General features: G+C 46.0%; 1 protein-coding gene across 3 annotated transcripts in view; it reads right to left on the bottom strand.

Annotated features, from left to right (window-relative positions):
• The window catches only part of DAB2 (DAB adaptor protein 2), a 34,136-nt gene extending 28,976 nt beyond the window's left edge, over positions 1 to 5,160 (bottom strand). For 2 of the 3 annotated variants that reach the window (XM_081881449.1, XM_081881450.1), the window contains exon 1: positions 4,964 to 5,160. The gene's annotated coding sequence lies outside the window, so the exon portion shown is untranslated. The remainder of the gene's footprint in view (positions 1 to 4,963) is intronic. The other variant, XM_081881451.1, reaches the window with a different exon arrangement.
• Between the last annotated feature and the right edge of the window lie 12,737 nt (positions 5,161 to 17,897).

Genomic DNA, 17,897 nt, shown 5'->3' with positions numbered 1-17,897 from the left:
AGGGAGTTCAACAGTATATAGCCATGTATTTCCCTTAATAAAATGGTCCCCCTGGAAAAAAATGTTTAGGGTTACAGGTAAATGGTTGAAGTAAAGTCAGTTTATAACACACAAGCTTAGAACTATAATATATATTTACAGCAGTAGGAAAGAGACCGGGAGACTAGAATATGTGCTCAGTCTGCTTTCCAGGTACTAACTGCTGCTGCTAAACTTCGAAGTTCCTTGCTATCCCTTCCAATGGCTCTTCATCTTTTAATTTAGATGTTGACCACAGCCCTTCAAACAGAGGATTCTCTCAAAAGGAGGACCTATGCCTGGGACTATTCTCCCCAGCCCTCAATAGCTGCAAGCCCAGCTATGGCAAGTTAATGGGGAAGAAACATAAGGATTATGCAGCAAGAGCCAGGAAATATACCCTGGGTGGTTTCCAGATTGGGGTGAGCAGCTATGTTTAGAACGCCATAACGAAGTTTGACCAAATTGCAGGATTTGCCTGTATTAATCCAGAAGGAATGCATCACTGGAATTCTGCTCTGCCTTTGTCACATGGCCTGCTATGTCAGCGCCAGAAAGTTCTTGCTTTTGGCCTTGAATCAAATAATGCAAGGTCTATTCATTGCTGGCATGTGGGCCCCAGAATTATAACATTGTTGTGTGAACCAAATGCATTACAGAATTTGCAGATCTCAGGATGATTGTGTCAGTAGCCAATCAAGAGTATACAGTATTAGCAGCAGCCAAGCAACAGTGTATTAGCACCCCTGTAAGCTAACTGCTCTGCAACTGCAAGTGGAATTTGTAGGTACTGCGGTTAGCTTTCATTTCAACGATTATCCTGCCAAGCAAGAGGAACTGGCTGCACTTAGTAGCCGGCTTCAACATAACAGATCTAACTGGTGAATTCTCTCGCACACAGTTCCTTGCAAAGACCACATCTGCGGCCACCAGACAGCTTTACAGAACATCTGAGGTTATCAGCTGGTGCATCCTGGAACATACAGCAAAACATACATGCCTTTCCTTCCAAGTCAGGGTAAGGAGCACCATCCTTTGGCTGAGACCTATGCTTCAATAGCTCCCCCCATTTTATTACTCAGTTGCATTCTGAACTGCTGAGCAGGCAGTGATGGAGAATTGACAGCCAATGTTTTGTCCTTAGCTGGCCCTGTTACATGGTTAGTAGTAAAGTCCTGAGAAGTTCAATATTTAAAGAGGAGCAGCACACAATCTGCTACCTTCTCCCATCAAGTAACAATATTTCTGCAGAAATAGCTTCTTGTCAAGTTTGCATTAATATGGGGGGGGGGGCACTTCAATACTTTCCGGGAAGTCGTCTCAGCCCAGCGCAAGTTTCTGTTCCTCCTCCCCACCCTTAATCCAAGCTGCCATCCCATCAAAACCCTCATTTCCAGTTAAGGCAACTTCTCAGAAGGATTAGGGGCATCATGCCATGTTACAGAGGTCCCCTTACTTCCATAAAACGAGATTTCTGCCAAAGGCAACTTCTGCCTCAGCCATCTGAAATAATTCCATTAGAACACTGCTGAGTGGCATGCCCCACTTGGAACAAACAACCTCAAGCAAGGATTATTCGAGAACATTTAATTAGGGGCTCTTTTCCTACTCAGGGAGCACCAATCTAGCCAACCAGTCAGTGAATTCTACACCCCCCCCCACCAGTGGCTAGGGTAATGAACATGCACACTACCAGGTTAAAAACCTCATGCTTTTGGAAGATGTCTGTTGATTAATGCATATGCACATCCACATATACATTTAACAAGAGCTGGGGTGTTTTTTTCCAAGCAGATATTGGCCTGGTGATGAACTCTGCTTATCCCAGATACACAGAGCGTGATAAGATAACTCATTAGGTTAAGCGTTCCCATTTGACATTTCATCTTCTTGCTGTGACCGAAGGAATGACTAGGCATTTCCCCGCCTTAAAGAATGCTGTGACTCCACAAGATCTCATATGGCTCCTCAAAAGGGGCAGCTGATTAATAAAATGGCTTTGCCTTATCTGCCACAGAAATTTTAAGCCCACCCCTAAGCTTAAAGGGGTAATAAAAGTTCTGGATTTCAGTCAAGTTGGACTCCTAGATCAGAGGCTTGCTTGCAAGTTCTACAGTCCTGTTAAGACATAATGTTTATTAACCACAGTTAAGCATTACACCTGCAGAGAGAAAGGTCTAGGCATTCTTACTTTTTCCGCTTGCAAGGCAGGTTTTTTAAAATTTATTTAAAAGCCTCCATGATAAGAGTTTGACCTGTTTGCTATCTAAGAATGATACAGCAGAAAAGGAATAGGGATTGGGAGGGAGGAGGAAAAAAGCAAGTCACAGTAGCTTTGCCTGAAATGCTTCTACCTCTGCAAACTCTACTTTCATTCAAACAAGCAGGTGGATAGCAAAAAAAAAAAGGAAAAAAAAAAGGAAAAAAAGACGGTTCAGCCAATTAGTTACACTAAAACTACTAGAAGTGGAACATGAAACCCTCCTTTCAGCCCATCTACACTTGATCCCATTAACAGAAGCCATGGCTTTTTGGCTATTTGGTGATTAGCCTACCACACCTCTCCTCCTTACACCTGTGAATACAACTCACCTGCTCCTCATCTTCCATTAGTTCCTTTTCTGCAGAAACATGCATTTCTATTTTAGGGCAATAATTGTTTGGCAGCACCACCACCCTGCTTCAAACCAAGTGCTGGAAAGATGTCTACATGCCGATACTGATGGCATTCCATCAAGGGCTTTCTGGGGCCAACAATTTTATTTCTTTACAGCACATTGATCCTGCTCTTTAGTCAAAGGTCAAGCATATGACAATCCCTCTCCATGCTTACAAAAGGAAAAGGGATTGGGAGGAAGGAAACCAACTCTGGCACTAGAAAGATTTCAAGGAGAAACTGCCAAAAGTCACTAGTCTATCAGCAAAGCAGATGGGGAAGTCTGGCAGATCCACCTTCTATAGCCTGACGGAATGACTGCTGATCGAGTTGAAGGAACTCAGTGAAGCAAATTGATATAAATAAGGGTTTTGAGACTGCATGCTTCTAGAGTTGCCATGTTTCACTGGTCTTGTGCCTCAACAAGTCAGCCAAGGCTTTGGACATGAAAGGTGAGGTTTCTTGGTATGGAACTAAGCTTGTATATGCTCTGCTGATCCTGGAGGCCAAGAAAGTGGCAAACCTTTCTTCATACACAAGACATGAACCTGTTGGCCACATTAGTCCTACGTTCTTCAGATACTTTTCAATATCTCCCTCCCCACAACCATAGTTGACAAGACTCAACCCCTTTCCCCTGAAACCATAATGGCTTCAAGTATTTCATTCAGCTTTCCAGAGTGCTGTATTTTTTTTTATTTTTTTGCTGTACATATTTTCTTGCCCTACAAATTCTCTTCCAGATGCATGTGTATTAAATCCAATATTTTATCCTCTAGGAAATTATTTTTCCTCCTACCTCTGGGAGGGGGAGAGAAGAAAGGCAACACAATCCCAGAACTCCAGAGGTTTTAAAAATGTTAACTAGCCTTTCCAAACCACCCTATACCAAGAACTCCTGGGATAAGCCCTTGGGGCAAGTTGTTAAGTCACACACTAAACCACCCATTCAGCCAGGGTTTGGGGACTTATTACTTTCTATTGTTTTCCCACATGCTTTTAAATGGACCACTGTTTCCACCTGGGTAAGGAAGAAGTTACAGGAGCATTTGACACCTGGGAAGGTGCCCTACTCTAGGGAAAGCTGCCACGTTTAGGACACAAGCCAGGGATCACAAAAACCATTACCCATGACATTTTCCAGGGCCCAGTTCAAGTCTAACCAATCAGCGAGGCACTGCAGATGCAAACAAGAGATAGCCAACATGGGACAACAGATGCACTCTAGCTCCACTCATCCTTGAATAGTGCTGTGCAGAGGATACCCTTGTGCCAACTGAATAGCAATGTCTCAAGGGATGCTTCCTCCGACTTTCCGCGGCTTAATTGCTCCCTTATTTTATTCAGCTTGCTCAAACCAAGCTCTCCAGCACGACCATTTCAATGGCAAGATTTATTGTTTTGTATACATTTGCCTGCCTTGACCTAGCCCCCTTCCATTGCTTGTTTATTTTCCTAGGATTCCGCTCTCCCCGCACCCCTTCCTAAGAAATGCCGGGAGTCCTGGTCTCTTAAAGGGGTAGCTGTGGCAGGGACATTCTCCTCAAGCCGGATTGCTACATTTACACTACAGGCAAAACACCACATTTAGAACTGGCTACTTTGTCGCCCTCCCCACTCATTCCATTACTCCACCATACAATTGCGGCAAGATTAAACTCAAATAGTAGTAGTAGTAGTAGTAGTAATAATAACAACAATAATAATAACAATAACAATAATAATAGCAGCTCCCAGCACTCTTGGCTGCAAGGTGATTTTTTTTTAATAAAAAAAAGCAAGCTAAGGAAACACTGTAGGTATTGTACAGAAAGCAACCCAGCATTAGAGAGTGGAATGCAAATTCCCAATTCAAGAGGCCAAAATATAGCCATTGTTTCCTGCCTCCCAGGTCTGGCAAGGCCACCTGGAGACCTTCGGAGGCGCAGCTGCCTTGGGGACCGACCGAGACCCAGCGTGTGTGTAGGGTATGTTTTTGGCGCGTGTGCGTTTGCGTGTGCGTGTGAACCCTGTTCAGAACAGGCCCCTTCGAGCGGACAGCAGCCACCCCTCGGAGGCTCCCCGGCTGCCTGGCGGCGAGGCAGCTCGTCCGGTCGATCCCGAAGCTCCGCCGGTCTCGTCGTGCCTCCCCAGGAGACCTCCTGGGAGGTGGGGAAGGCAAAACGCGGACATGTCACTCGGACGCCTCCGAGAAGCCGCGGTCGTGGCTGCAAACAGACCTTGCAAACCGGAGCCTCCCTGCCTGCCTGCCTGCCTGCCTGCCTCCCCTACCGAAAGCGCGTTCCTTACCAGCCTCAGCGCCGCGCCTCTCCCCACATGATCCCGCCACGGGAAGCCGGCAAGCGCCCTGACGCAGCGGCGGCTCCGCTTAAATATTGAGCCCCGCGCGAGCCTTCGGCGGCCTGAGCCACTCACAGCGAGAGAGATGGTTTTAATCAGCTGCTGGCAGCTGAGCACTGCCCAGGAATGCGCGCCGATGTTTTTGCTGCCTCGGCTCGGGCGACTCCCCCTCAACGTGTCTTGCGCTCCCAAACTTAACTCCTTCCTTCCCGGAGAGGAAGGAGATGGGGAGTGGGGGTGGGAAACAGTCCGGCGCCGCGCGTGCTGGAGGGGTCAGTGGTTAGAGGCAGTGCCGGATTTAGGTATAAGCTAAACAAGCTATAGTTTGGGGCCCCACACTCTTGGGGCCCCCCAAAAAAATTAAAGGGCAAAAAACCCTAGGTGTACATTTCCAACATATAAGATAAAAAACAAAATAAAACCTACAGTGTTTTGTGTTGTGTAGGCTCCTGTGATGTCAGTAATGGGTCCGCCTGCTCCCTAAAATATCACTGGTTTGCTCATTTCTCTATATAGGGTGCCTACATTCTGCATGGACTGGTTGCATGGCAACATGTGCAAAGGGCTTTAGATATTAGGTCCATAAATTGCCATATAGCATATATTCAACACAAAAACCAGCAACAATTTGTTGTTGACAAAGGACAGCTGGACATATAAAGGGCCCCATTACCTCCAGTAGCTTAGGGCCTCATCAAACCTAAATCCGGCCCTGGCTGGAGGGGTCAGTGGTTACAGCAAGCAGGGAGGGGGAGCTGGAACTGGGGCTGGCAGGGAAAGAAGGGTTTGGCAGAGTTTAGGATCTGGACATTATGAATGGGACAAATTCATAGGAGCCCAGGGAGCTGCCCAAACCGAGTCCCCAATGGCACAGCAATAAAACTGCCAGCAGGTTTGCAAAACTAAACAGGGTCCATCCAGTTTGGTTTCAGATTGGATGGGTGGGGTGTGGGTTGAGAGTCTTGCACTGCACGGGGCTGGACTAGATGACCCCTCGTGGTCCCTTCAACTCTACATTTCTATGATTCTAAGTATTGCCCATCTGGCAATATCATTTGCACTGATTGATAGTGGCTCTCCAGGGTTTCTTGCAGAGGGCAGCCCTACCCAGAGGTGCCAGGGATCGAACCTGGGACATTAGACGTGCAAAGCAAGTGCTCCACTGCGGAGCTATGGCCCTTCCCTCTTATGATGGGCTTTCTGCCATTTCCTTGAAATCTATAGGGCAGGGGGGCTGTATTTGAGAAGTTTATGCAGAGGCAGAACTAGACTTTATTTCACCTGGGTCAAAGACCCAGTTTGGCACCCTCCCCACATGCATTTGCGCGCTCTCTCTCTCTCTCTCTCTCTCTCTCTCTCACACACACACACACACACACACACACACAGGCTGGGAGCCTCAATGGTTTCAAAAAAAACCTGGCTCTGTGAGATGCTTGGTTCAGGATCAGGGCCCCAATCACTTTGCTTTCTTTCCTTTGCACTCTTCAACCTAGCATACTTTATTAAAGGTAAAGGAAAAGGGTCCCCTGACCATTAGGTCCAGTCATGGCCGACTCTGGGGTTGCGGCACTCATCTCGCTTTATTGGCCGAGGGAGCCGGCGTACAGCTTCCAGGTCATGTGGCCGGCATGACTAAGCCACTTCTGGTGAACCAGAGCAGCACACAGAAATGCTGTTTTCCTTCCCACCGGAGCGGTACCTATTTATCTACTTGCACTTTCACGTGCTTTCGAACTGCTAGGTTGGCAGGAGCAGGGACCGAGCAACAGGAGCTCACCCCATTGCGGGGATTTGTACCACCAACCTTCTGATTGGCAAGCCCTAGGATCTGTGGTTTAACCCACAGTGCCACCTGTGTCCCTGCATCCTTCATTGTATTCCATCAAATTCAATGGGATTTAAAAGGGCCTGTAGATGAGTAACAGCTCAATCCTATTAATGGCTTCTCAAAGCAGTTCAGTGTTGCTTGCTCCCAGGATTGTGGTCATAATGTTAAAAGTCATTCGTAGTTTGGGATATTTGGTTTGTGTGTGTGTGCGTGCGTGCAAATGATGGCTAGGAGCCAACTCCTAGGGGCCAAGGTCCCTTCGCTCCCCATAAAACATTTGAGGGGACCAGGCCCTCTACAAAGTTAATGGACACTGTCATTCAAATGGTGGGTGCACACCAGGTCTTGTGATTGATTATGTAGGGGCAGGGCTTACCTGGGCCCTCCCAATATTTATTCAAGTTGGCACCACCCACCTGACAAAGTTGCTACATGGGATCATTGGCAAGGGGGAGGGGGGGAGAGATGAAAGATCTGACACCAACTGTGACTTTCCCATCCCTGCCTTACAAGGCTGTTTTTCCAGCTTGCTTCTGTTCTGTGCCTGTCATGTGCTTAGTCATTGGTCCATTCCATCCTGGTTTTTGTGGATTTTTAAAGTTGGAAAATTTGCATTTAAATTGCATGCAATTTCTAACACACATCTAATTCCTCTTTGTGTACATTTACTTGTTTTGAGGATTATTAGAAAATGCATGTAAAACACTTTGAAGACTTAAAAGTGCCATACAAATGTTGTGTATTGTCATTATGGTGTGGTTTATTTATATGCTGCTTTTTACCTCAAGGTTCCCAAAGGAGTGAACAACAATATACATTAATACAAATGAGATATATAATAAAAGTACAATGTATCAATTAATCAAAGCAAAATAAAATAGCATTGGAATTCAGCCATGGATACAGATTGTGTAATAGGATTTGATTCTCACTAGGTGCACTGGAAATTGCAGAAATGTCCATTCTTACTTTGGTTGTTTGGGGGAGGGAAGAAGTAATCAGAACCACCTTGTTGGCATTTCTCCCTACACACCCGGTTAAGTCAACCCCCCTCAAAATAGTGCCATCATAGCTTATGTACATAGAGGTTTCAACTATCTCAAGAGTGGTGGTGGTGGTGGTGGTGGTGGTGGTTATTGTTGTTGTTGTTTAGTCATTTAGTCATGTCTGACTCTTCGTGACCCCCTGGACCAGAGCATGCCAGACACTCCTGTCTTCCACTGCCTCCCGCAGTTTGGTCAAACTCATGCTGGTAGCTTCGAGAACACTGTCCAACCATCTTGGCCTCTGTTGTCCCCTTCTCCTTGTGCCCTCCATCTTTCCCAACATCAGGGTCTTTTCCAGGGAGTCTTCTCTTCTCATGAGGTGGCCAAAGTATTGGAGCCTTGGCTTCAGGATCTGTCCTTCCAGTGAGCACTCATGGCTGATTTCCTTAAGAATGGATGCATTTGATCTTCTTGCAGTCCATGGGACTCTCAAGAGTCTCCTCCAGCACCATAATTCAAAAGCATCAATTAGCTGTCTCATTACTACTACCACTACTGTTGCTATAAGTGTTACATGTTCCCCACATCTCTGAGCAGTGGGTCGGGCAGGGCTTAGTTTTCTTTGGTTGAGAGACTACTGTAGACTCATGGTGTCTTATTAACTAATCTACAAGTACAACACAAGTGGAGGCAACTGGCACTCCTTCGAGGCAGGAGATCCCCCAGAGAGGAACCTGGGCAGCTCTCCAAGACTGCACCCTCACTTCTGGCTAACTCCAATACCTGCAGTTGGAAACTTGGGTCCCCCCCCCCTCTTTTTCTTTCATTGTGTCTAACTCTCTCTTCCAAACTGCAAACACCTTTTTCACACCTTGTCTCTGGACCCCCTCCTCCGCTGGAGGGATGCTGCCTCCTACAAACTCTTGATGGGTGTCTCATTCAAAAACACAGAGATTACCAGCTATCAGGACACAATTGCCTAACCAATTTATGCTCAATGATGCAACATTAATCAGCTTTTCTGGGCTATTATCCAGTAATCTTCCTAACAAAGCAGCCAAAACAATAGGTTATAGGCTGATGTCCTCCAGAGCTGAGCCAGGATTAAACAAGAAACTCTTGCTCTGCCTCCAACATTAGAAATATATGTAGACAGAGGTGGGGAATCTGCAACCCTTTGGGTGCTGCTGGACAATGCATAGCCAATGTTTGGGGATGATGGGAGTTGAACTCCAGCAGTATTTAAAGGTAAAGGGACCCCTCACCGTTAGGTCCAGTTGCGGACGACTCTGGGGTTGTGGCACTCATCTCACTTTATTGGCTGAGGGAGCTGGTGTACAGCTTCTGGGTCATGTGGCCAGCATGACTAAGCCGCTTCTGGCAAACAAGAGCAGCGCTTGGAATCACTGTTTACCTTCCTGCCAAAGCGGTACCTATTCATCTACTTGCACTTTGACATGCTTTCGAACTGCTAGATGGGCAGGAGCAGGGACTGAGCAATGGGAGCTCACCCCGTCGCAGGGATTCAAACTGCCGACCTTCAGATCAGCAAGCCCTAGGCTCTGTGGTTTAACCCACAGTGCCACCTGCATCCACCCAGCACTATTTAGAAGGCCACCAATTCCCCACTGCTGCTAAAAAGAAAGACATTCTACACATGCTCAGAGGCACTCCCCTGAGCCATGAAACAGAAAGTTCTGATGCTAAGCCCGGCAAGCCCCCATCCCAGATTCAGTATCCCTTATCCCAGGTATGAGGAACCTGTGACCCTCCAGATGTTGTTGGACAACAACTCCCCATCATCCAAGCCATTCTGATTGCAGTGGATGAAAATTGCAGCCCGATAACATCTGAAGGGCCATAAACTCTCGAACCCCACCTTCCTTCTTTGCAAAGCAGCCTGTATCACTCTTTTCTCAGAATACTAGAACTTGAGTTCATCTGGTGATTGGGTTCATTCGGGACTGACAAAGAGGAAGTAGTCCTACACGCTGTGTGTAATCAGATTGTGAAATTTGCTGCCATGAGATCCGGTCGTGGACACCAACTTAGATGGCTTTAAAGGACAAATGGGGGCTGCTAATCATGAAGTCTGTATGTTATCTCCAGGATTCTAAGCAGCACCATTTTCATAGAATCATAGGGTTGCATGGGACCCTGACGATCATCTCTAGTCCAGTCCCCGCAGTGCAGGAATATGCAGCTGTTCCATATGGGGATCAAACCTGCAACCTTGGCATTACTAGCACCACACTCCTAACCAACTGAGATATCCAGGCATAACACTATTATATGCCTGTATGATATCTATCATACAGTGTATATGCTGTCTCTATACAATCTCTCCAGGGTTAGAAACAATATCATTCTCATAATATGTGCCACTGTTTTGATCCAGCAGTGGGATAACTCCTTTGGAAATGGTTTGGAGCTTTGAAACCCTTGTAGTTGTTTTGTTTTGTTTTTGGCTAAATATTAACAAGTCACCTCAGACTTAATCTTTTTCAGATTTTTCATGTAGAGCCATTGAATTCTGTCGGAATTAAACTCTTATACGATATGTTACAGGATTGTGCCCATCACCTCTTATGAAGAGTATATGAAACAGGTTTAGCAGTCTTCAATGGTATATGGCATGGGATACATGCACTTCAAAGATACATGTCTTTTAAGAGCATTTAAGGCAGATGCGTTAAGATAATTATAGCAAATTGGGGGGATTAAAAAAGAAGATGAAGGCTTGTTTATTAAGTAATGAAAATGAGAACTACTCATTGAAGAAGAACAATTATATATAAAATGGACAAAGACATTGCAAAAAGTTAAAGATGACATAAAAAAGCCGGAAGAAGGAAGGAGGGAAGTCAGCTTGGGAGAGCAAGAACAAATGTGAAATATAATGTATGTGTATGTATAGTATGTTACTAAAAATTCAATACAGATCATCTAAAAAAAGGGGGGGGGAAGAAAATGAGAATTACTGTACCTGTAGCCTGTGGGAGGAGTTTTGGGGGAGGGCAGTAAGCAATGGAGAATACCACAGTCTCCTGGAATGAACCGAACTCAGAAACCTGAACTCAGGCGAGTCACCTTGGTTCATAGCAATGAAGTGGGAGGAGTATATCTGGTGAAATATTAAACCAATTGATAGGTCCACACTGCTAGAATTACTTTATAGATAGATAAGAGGGACAGCGGTGACATGAGAAGACTGGGAGGTGATATGATAGCCACCTTCAACTATCCAAAGGGCTGTCACATGAAAGATGGAGCAAACTTGTTTTCTCCTGCTCCAGAGGATAGGACCCAAACCAGTGGCCTCAAGTTACAAGAAAGGAGACTTAATATCAGGAAGAATGTTCTGATGGTAAGAGCTGTTTGAGCATGGAATGGGCTCCTTCAGAAGGTGGTGGACTCTCCTTCCTTGGAGGTTTTTAAGCAGAGGTTAACTGGCCATCCGTCATGGATGCTTTGGTTGAGATTCCAGCATTGCAGGGGGTTTGGACTGGATGACCCTCAGGGTCTCTTCCAACTCTACAATTCTATTCCAATAACTAGCAATCTGTGTGTTTATGTGTGAGCTGCTCCATCTCTAAGCAGTGCTCATTCATTATGACAGACACAATCCCACATATGGATGCACTCTGCAGATCTCATAATGAGTATGTGTAAGGTAGTGACCTCAGGGTAGGACTTGGGGGAAGAGGTGGAGGGGCCCACTCCACAACATGTACATCAGGGCTCCAAAACACAGTAGGACTGGCTTGCCATAAGACCATTAAGTACAGAGAAGTACCACCATACCCAAAATGTACTGGAACAGAGTAGCCAAGTCACATATAGGATGGTGGCAACATGAGAATGAGCCTTTTCTCTAGTGGCTCCCCATTGATAGAATGCTCTCCCCAGGGAGGTTTGCCTGATGCCTTTATTATATAGTTATAGATGCCAGGAGACCCTCCCTGGGGACAGCACTTCATTAATCAGTCAATCACCTAATTAAGGTGTCTGTGGGAAGAAGGGAGTTATTGTTTTGTTGGTTTGGTTTGATTATTTGCTTGTGTTTTATATTGTATTTTATTCTGCGAACCTCCCTGCTGAGATCTTTTGATTAAGGGTGTAGTAGTAGTAGTAATAGTAAATAATCCAAATCCAACCAAATAATTGTGGCAGAAAAGCCTTCAAGTGCCTCTCCCCTTCCCAGGCAGTAAAAAATGGACTTCATTAAATTGCCTTTGGGTTGTATCCAGCTAACATGTCCTGCCAGTGCAAGGATTTCCACTTGTGCAACGAGACCTCCTCACTTTTCTTTCTCCTGTAAAAAGGTAACAATGCAGAAACGGCCACCCTATATCCCTCCAATTTGTACATACAGAATGCTAAAGGCTGGGTTATGGTGCTTCAAACCATTTCCCTGGCTCAAATTAAGCCCCACCGGAGAGCCAGAAAAATCAGGCTATAAAAAGCAAGTGTGGGGAAAAAGAGGAAGTGATGCAAGTAAATCTGAAGAACAGGCAGACACTGCAATCCAGGATGTGAATGTATGCTGCGCCATCAAGTTGCAGATTATTTGGGGTAGATTATTTCTTGTGAAATCTGATGGCCGAATTACCCTAGCAGCCCCCCCCCCCGAAAGGGACCAGCATTGTGGCTGCAAATGCGAATGTCAATGCAACCTTAAAAACATTGTAGTGATGCTATTTGTTTTCATTATCAACTTCACGAGGTTCATATACTGCATGGTTAAAATAAAAACCTCAAAGTGGTTTACAGGAAGAATAAAACAGTGAAAGGCAAACAGTTAAAAATAGCTATTTGAAACATTAAAAAAGTAATCAAAATAAATGATAAGCTAAAATCCTGATTAAAACACATGTCAATATTCTGCATGTGTCAGGACACATTTGCCTAAACTGAAAGGTTTTTCTCAGGCGCTGGAAAGAGTATAGGAAGGTGCCGCCCTGATGTCTATAACAGACTGCAAGTTCTTTGCTGCTTAATGTATTTATTTAATTACATTTAATTAAGTCATTATATGCTATAATGCAATTAATTATATTTAAGTGTCACCCTTTCCCCCAAAGGAGGTCAGATGTACAGCATAAAGTAACAGAATACAAATCAATTATGTTAATGCCTAAAATGCATAGAACGTCTGGGGAAACCTTTTCAGCCTTGGGGCCACATTCACTTCTGCAAATCCTTCTGGGAGCCATATGCCAATGGTGGGCTGGGCCAGGAGCAACAATGCGTGGAGCAATGACTGTAAATTTTACCTTTGTATAGTAGGCCAGTTTCTCCTCTTTATCGTCCTTCCAGGAATGCAAGAATACATCATCAGAGTTCAAGGATACATCGCAGCAAGTCAAAAAAACTTAGGAGCAACGCAGGGTCAGCGAGAGGAGAGGCCTGGGGAAACTTCCAAGGGCCACATAGCAAGGCCAGAGGGGCCTGAGATTCCTCATCTCTCTCTCTCTCTCTCTCTCTCTCTCTCTCTCTCTCTCTCTCACTCACACACACACACACACACACACACACAGTGCAGGTCAGCCATATTGGCAGTTTACTCAATTTTCCTAGTGTTTCCGTAGTAGTTAATTTCTACTTTATATTGGAACTTTCATATTCAGTGCTCAGATCCATGTTATTTGATTCCCCCCCCCCAAAAAAAAATCATTTGCAATCCCCTTTGCCAGGAAAATTGTGGGAGTGAAGGGACATTTGGGGCAGTATATGCTTCTTTCCTGCCATTTTCATGAGGGAATCATGGGGGACCAGAAGCGCCTATGTGGAGAAAAGGTGGAGGAGTAGCAAAGTTGTCCAATGAGGCTTGTTCTTGTGTCACACTGTATTCAGGGGCGGAGGAAGGGGCGGGGGGGCGGGTCGCCCCAGGTGTCACCACTGAGGGGGGTGTCAAAATGCTGGGCGGCACTCATCACTGGGCCTGCAGTGAGCCTGAGCCACGCATCTCTCCTGGGAGTGACACAGTGGCTTGGGCGCTCACAATCTCTGTGCTGCCCCAAATGGTCCACCCACCGCTTCCCCCTCAGCTGTAGGGCAGCTGAGTGGGAGGAAGCAGACAGACTCCTTGGAGCCCCTGTGGAGCGTCCGGCCCCGGTTGGCCCCGCACCACAGGCAGTTGACCCCGCTCCTGGGCACAGGGCACTCACACCACCCCAGGCGCCCAATCTATTTGCTTGGCCGCTGAAAAAATTAGCGTGGCATGCTGGTGGATTGGCAAAGAAAGCCACAGTTCCATAATGTAACAGGTACTTCAGTGTGAAAGGAACATTAGAAAATGGAACAGATGTGCTAGCATTGTAACTAGGAAAACAAACGTAATATTTTGCATGTTCGAATACACCCCAGGGCCTCAATGGGAGCAACTTGCATGCCAACAGAAAAATGTCCCAGAGTATTCAGGAATCCCTTAGATTACACAATTTTTTAGGAGTGGAGCATCTTAATGCATCCTCTTGCTGTAAAGGGGGATCAGTCACAACCAGTCTAAACTTCACCAAGGCATGATCTATCAGTGACAGCAGAGTGACATTGCCCCTACCTCCAACCCAACTGGTGGCAAAACTGAGATTTTGCAATCTTCATTGGGCCATTGATGTACCAAGACAGTCACATGGATGCTATGGTAGGCATGAAGTCCTGATCTAAATAAGACAAGGTGGGTCTGGGGTTCTCCAACACCACACCTGAGACCATCTCTGTCGTCTCAGTCAGGGATGCTGCTGAGCAGTTGGGTACGTAATACACCAACAAAATCCCCTTCTTGTCATTCTAGCCAGGTAAAAATTTTCACTCCTCATCCCCAGGTGGACTGGGTTCCTGGTGAAGGACCTAGAATAACTGCAATGCTGTTGCTGTACAGAGTAGCCAGGCAGCAAAGCTGGGTCAAACCTGGTCACCTCATCTCATCTACCCAATTCTTGGTAGTACACACCAGATGATCAGGCGTCCTCAAACTCGGCCCTCCAGATGTTTTTGTTCTACAACTCCCATGATCCCTAGCTAGCAAGACCAGTGGTCAGGGATGATGGGAAGTGTAGTCTCAAAACATCTGGAGGGCTGAGTTTGAGGAAGCCTGATCTACATTATCTACAATCGTAGCATGGATGAGGGTTGTTATTGTGAACTGACCAACAGCACCACCAGATAGGATTGTGCGTTAGCATGGTAGCTCAAGCCTGATTGGTTGAGGGACGGCCCAGAGAAGGCAAGAACTTCCAAACCCTTATTGCCTCCTCTCCAGTGATGGCATAGAATCATAGAATCATAGAATCATAGAATCATAGAGTTGGAAGAGACCACAAGGGCCATCGAGTCCAACCCCCTGCCAAGCATGGTTGATCCCTTGCAGCAGACACCCTCCTGTCAATGGCCTGGCCAGTAGTGGCATCCCGGGAGTCATGATGCTGTCTCTTCACCCAGTCATATCTCTTTTCAGACCCACAACGCATATAAATAAAAATAAAAATTTGAGGAGGGAACTTTGAGGTGTGAGGAGAACTAACCTGGGACTAGTTGCTGTTTTGTTTTGTATTTTTTTTTACATTTCATTCTGCTGCTATTATTATTCCAAAATAGTCGTGTTTTTGAGCTGGAAGCTTTCCCGCATGGAGGACTCTTGTTGCCGACAAGTGCTTAAACGTAATCCTCTCCTGCCTTGCCCACCCATGTCTAATCTTCATTCAGAATGAAATCCCAATGAGCAGAATAATCGCCGGTTTAGACAGTATTAACATTCAGAAAGCAACAAAGAAAATTGCCAGTGGTGCCATTTGTCAGCTGCAAGTAAGATTGACGGGCTGGAAAAGTTAAATTTGCAGGAGTGAACCTTGGCAACCATCTCGCCCCTGCAACCGCTATGCTTAAAAGTAACAAAAGAGGGGTTCAGATGAACCCCCTTCTGCATTAAGGCAGGGGCAGGGAACACTTTCAGTCTGAGGGCCACATTTCCTTTCAGCCAGCCTTCCAAGGGCCTCATGCCATTGATGGGCATGGCCAGAGGCAAAGAGTGGATGGAGCAATGAGCTCTTACCTTTGTGCATTAGTCTAGGTTCCAGTCACACACAATCCAGAGATTTCTACACCTGTACACACCTCCAGCGAGGTAAGCATGAGGTGTTATCACACTTCAAGGACACAGTGCAGCCAGGCAAAGGCACTGGAAGAGAGAACAGAGGAAGGGCAGTAAGGGAAGCGGTCTGGGAATATGGCGTGGCCATGGATAATTTTATGGGCCAGATAAAAAGGCTTGGGGGGCCACATTTTACACCTGAGGCTGGGGTTTCCCATCTCTGCATTCTCTAAAGCAGGCTTTCTCAACCTGTGGCTCCCCAGATGTTGCTGAACTACAACTCCCATCACCCCTAGCTAGCAAGGCCAGAGCTCAGGGATGATGGGAGCTGTAGTCCAACAACATCTGGGGACCCACAGGTTCAGAACCGCTGCTCTAAAGGCTTGTGTCGGACATACCAGGCCATACAGGATAGTCCCTCTCCTTCATTGCGCCTGCTGGTCACTGTAGCTGCTGAAAATCTTAAAGACGCCCTTTGATGGGGAGAAGAAACAAGTCCCTTGACATTTCTGTACACCAGAGAATTCGAGACTTCTTTGGTAAACCACACTCTTGCCTTTCGCTGATGAATCATTTCACTGTTAGTCCATTCATCTTTTTTTTCTAGAATCAAGTGACATCAGCTAAGTTATTTTTTCCCAACACACGTCTGCATTTCCCCACCTTCTTAATTATGGTTAACATAGAAGGAACTTCTACTGTTGGTCTGCCCATCTCAGTATTGTCTACACTGACTGACAGCAACTCTCCAGGGTTCCAGGCAGGACTATTTCCGGCTCTGTCTGGAGATGGAAGCTGGGAGCTTCTGTGTGCAAAATAGGTCTTCTCCACCAAGGTCCACCCTGGCTTTCATTTTACAGAAGATGTTACAGCACTTCAAATAATGGTTAAAATTCAGATTAGCCGATGGGATTTGTGGCCTATGCCTGGTGGAAATGTGTCGAATGCTGATAACGCTTCTTGCTTTTCTGGATGGAGGACAGAGAAGGGGGTTTAGAAACTTACCTGCTGCACAAAGGCAAGATTTACATGCGCTGCTCCATCAGCATATGACCCTGGCCATGCTTGACACTGGCATGTGGCCCTTAGAAGGCTGCTCAGAACAAAATGTGGCCCTCTGCCTCAAAATGGTTCCCCAGCCTTTTTATGTGTTTTAGCCATTAACTGAATTCACTCCCGACCCCTGGCATAAAGATATGTTTCTAAAAAGAGAGACAGGTTTTTGTCCAAATCCCATTGGGTTCCATTTAAAGGTAAAGGTAAAGGACCCCTGACAGTTAAGTCCAGTCACGAACGACTCTGGGGTTGCAGCGCTCATCTCGCTTTACTGGCCAAGGGAGCCAGCGTTTGTCCGCAGACAGTTTTTCCGGGTCATGGGGCCACCATGACTAAGCCGCTTCTGGCAAAACCAGAGCAGCACACGGAAATGCCATTTACCTTCCCGCCGGAGTGGTACCTATTTGTCTACTTGCACTTTGATGTGCTTTTGAACTGCTATGTTGGCAGGAGCTGGGACCGAGCAACGTGAGCTTACCCCATTGCGCGGATTCAAACCGCGACCTTCTGATCGGCAAGACCTAGGCTCAGTGATTTAGACCACAGCGCCATCTGCATCCCTGGGTTCCATTTAGGGGTAGGGAAATGGTGCAACTTTTCATTTGACGGCTGTGTTTTGCTTTGTGTATTATTTCAGAAAGTGCAAATTGGGTTGGTTCACCTTTTAAATGTGATTGGAATTCAATTTCTCCCCCATTCCATAGTTCCATTAGCTCCATAACACATCGTTTTGCAAAGCTCCGTACAAAACTGATGCACTCTTGGAGCAAGACACCCATTTTGTTCTGGACCTATCTGTAAAAAAAAAAGAAAACAAAAAAAAAAAAAGAGTGTGGATTTGATAATTGCCATGTTAGGAATTTTGAGTTGCGGCGGCAGCAGGGTGGGGGGCAGAGGGGGATTACAAGGATTTGTTTC

The sequence above is a fragment of the Podarcis erhardii genome, assembly GCF_964252035.2.
Source record: "Podarcis erhardii genome assembly, chromosome: 11".
Lineage (NCBI taxonomy): Eukaryota > Metazoa > Chordata > Lepidosauria > Squamata > Lacertidae > Podarcis > Podarcis erhardii.
This window is presented reverse-complemented; position numbering and strand designations above follow the sequence as displayed.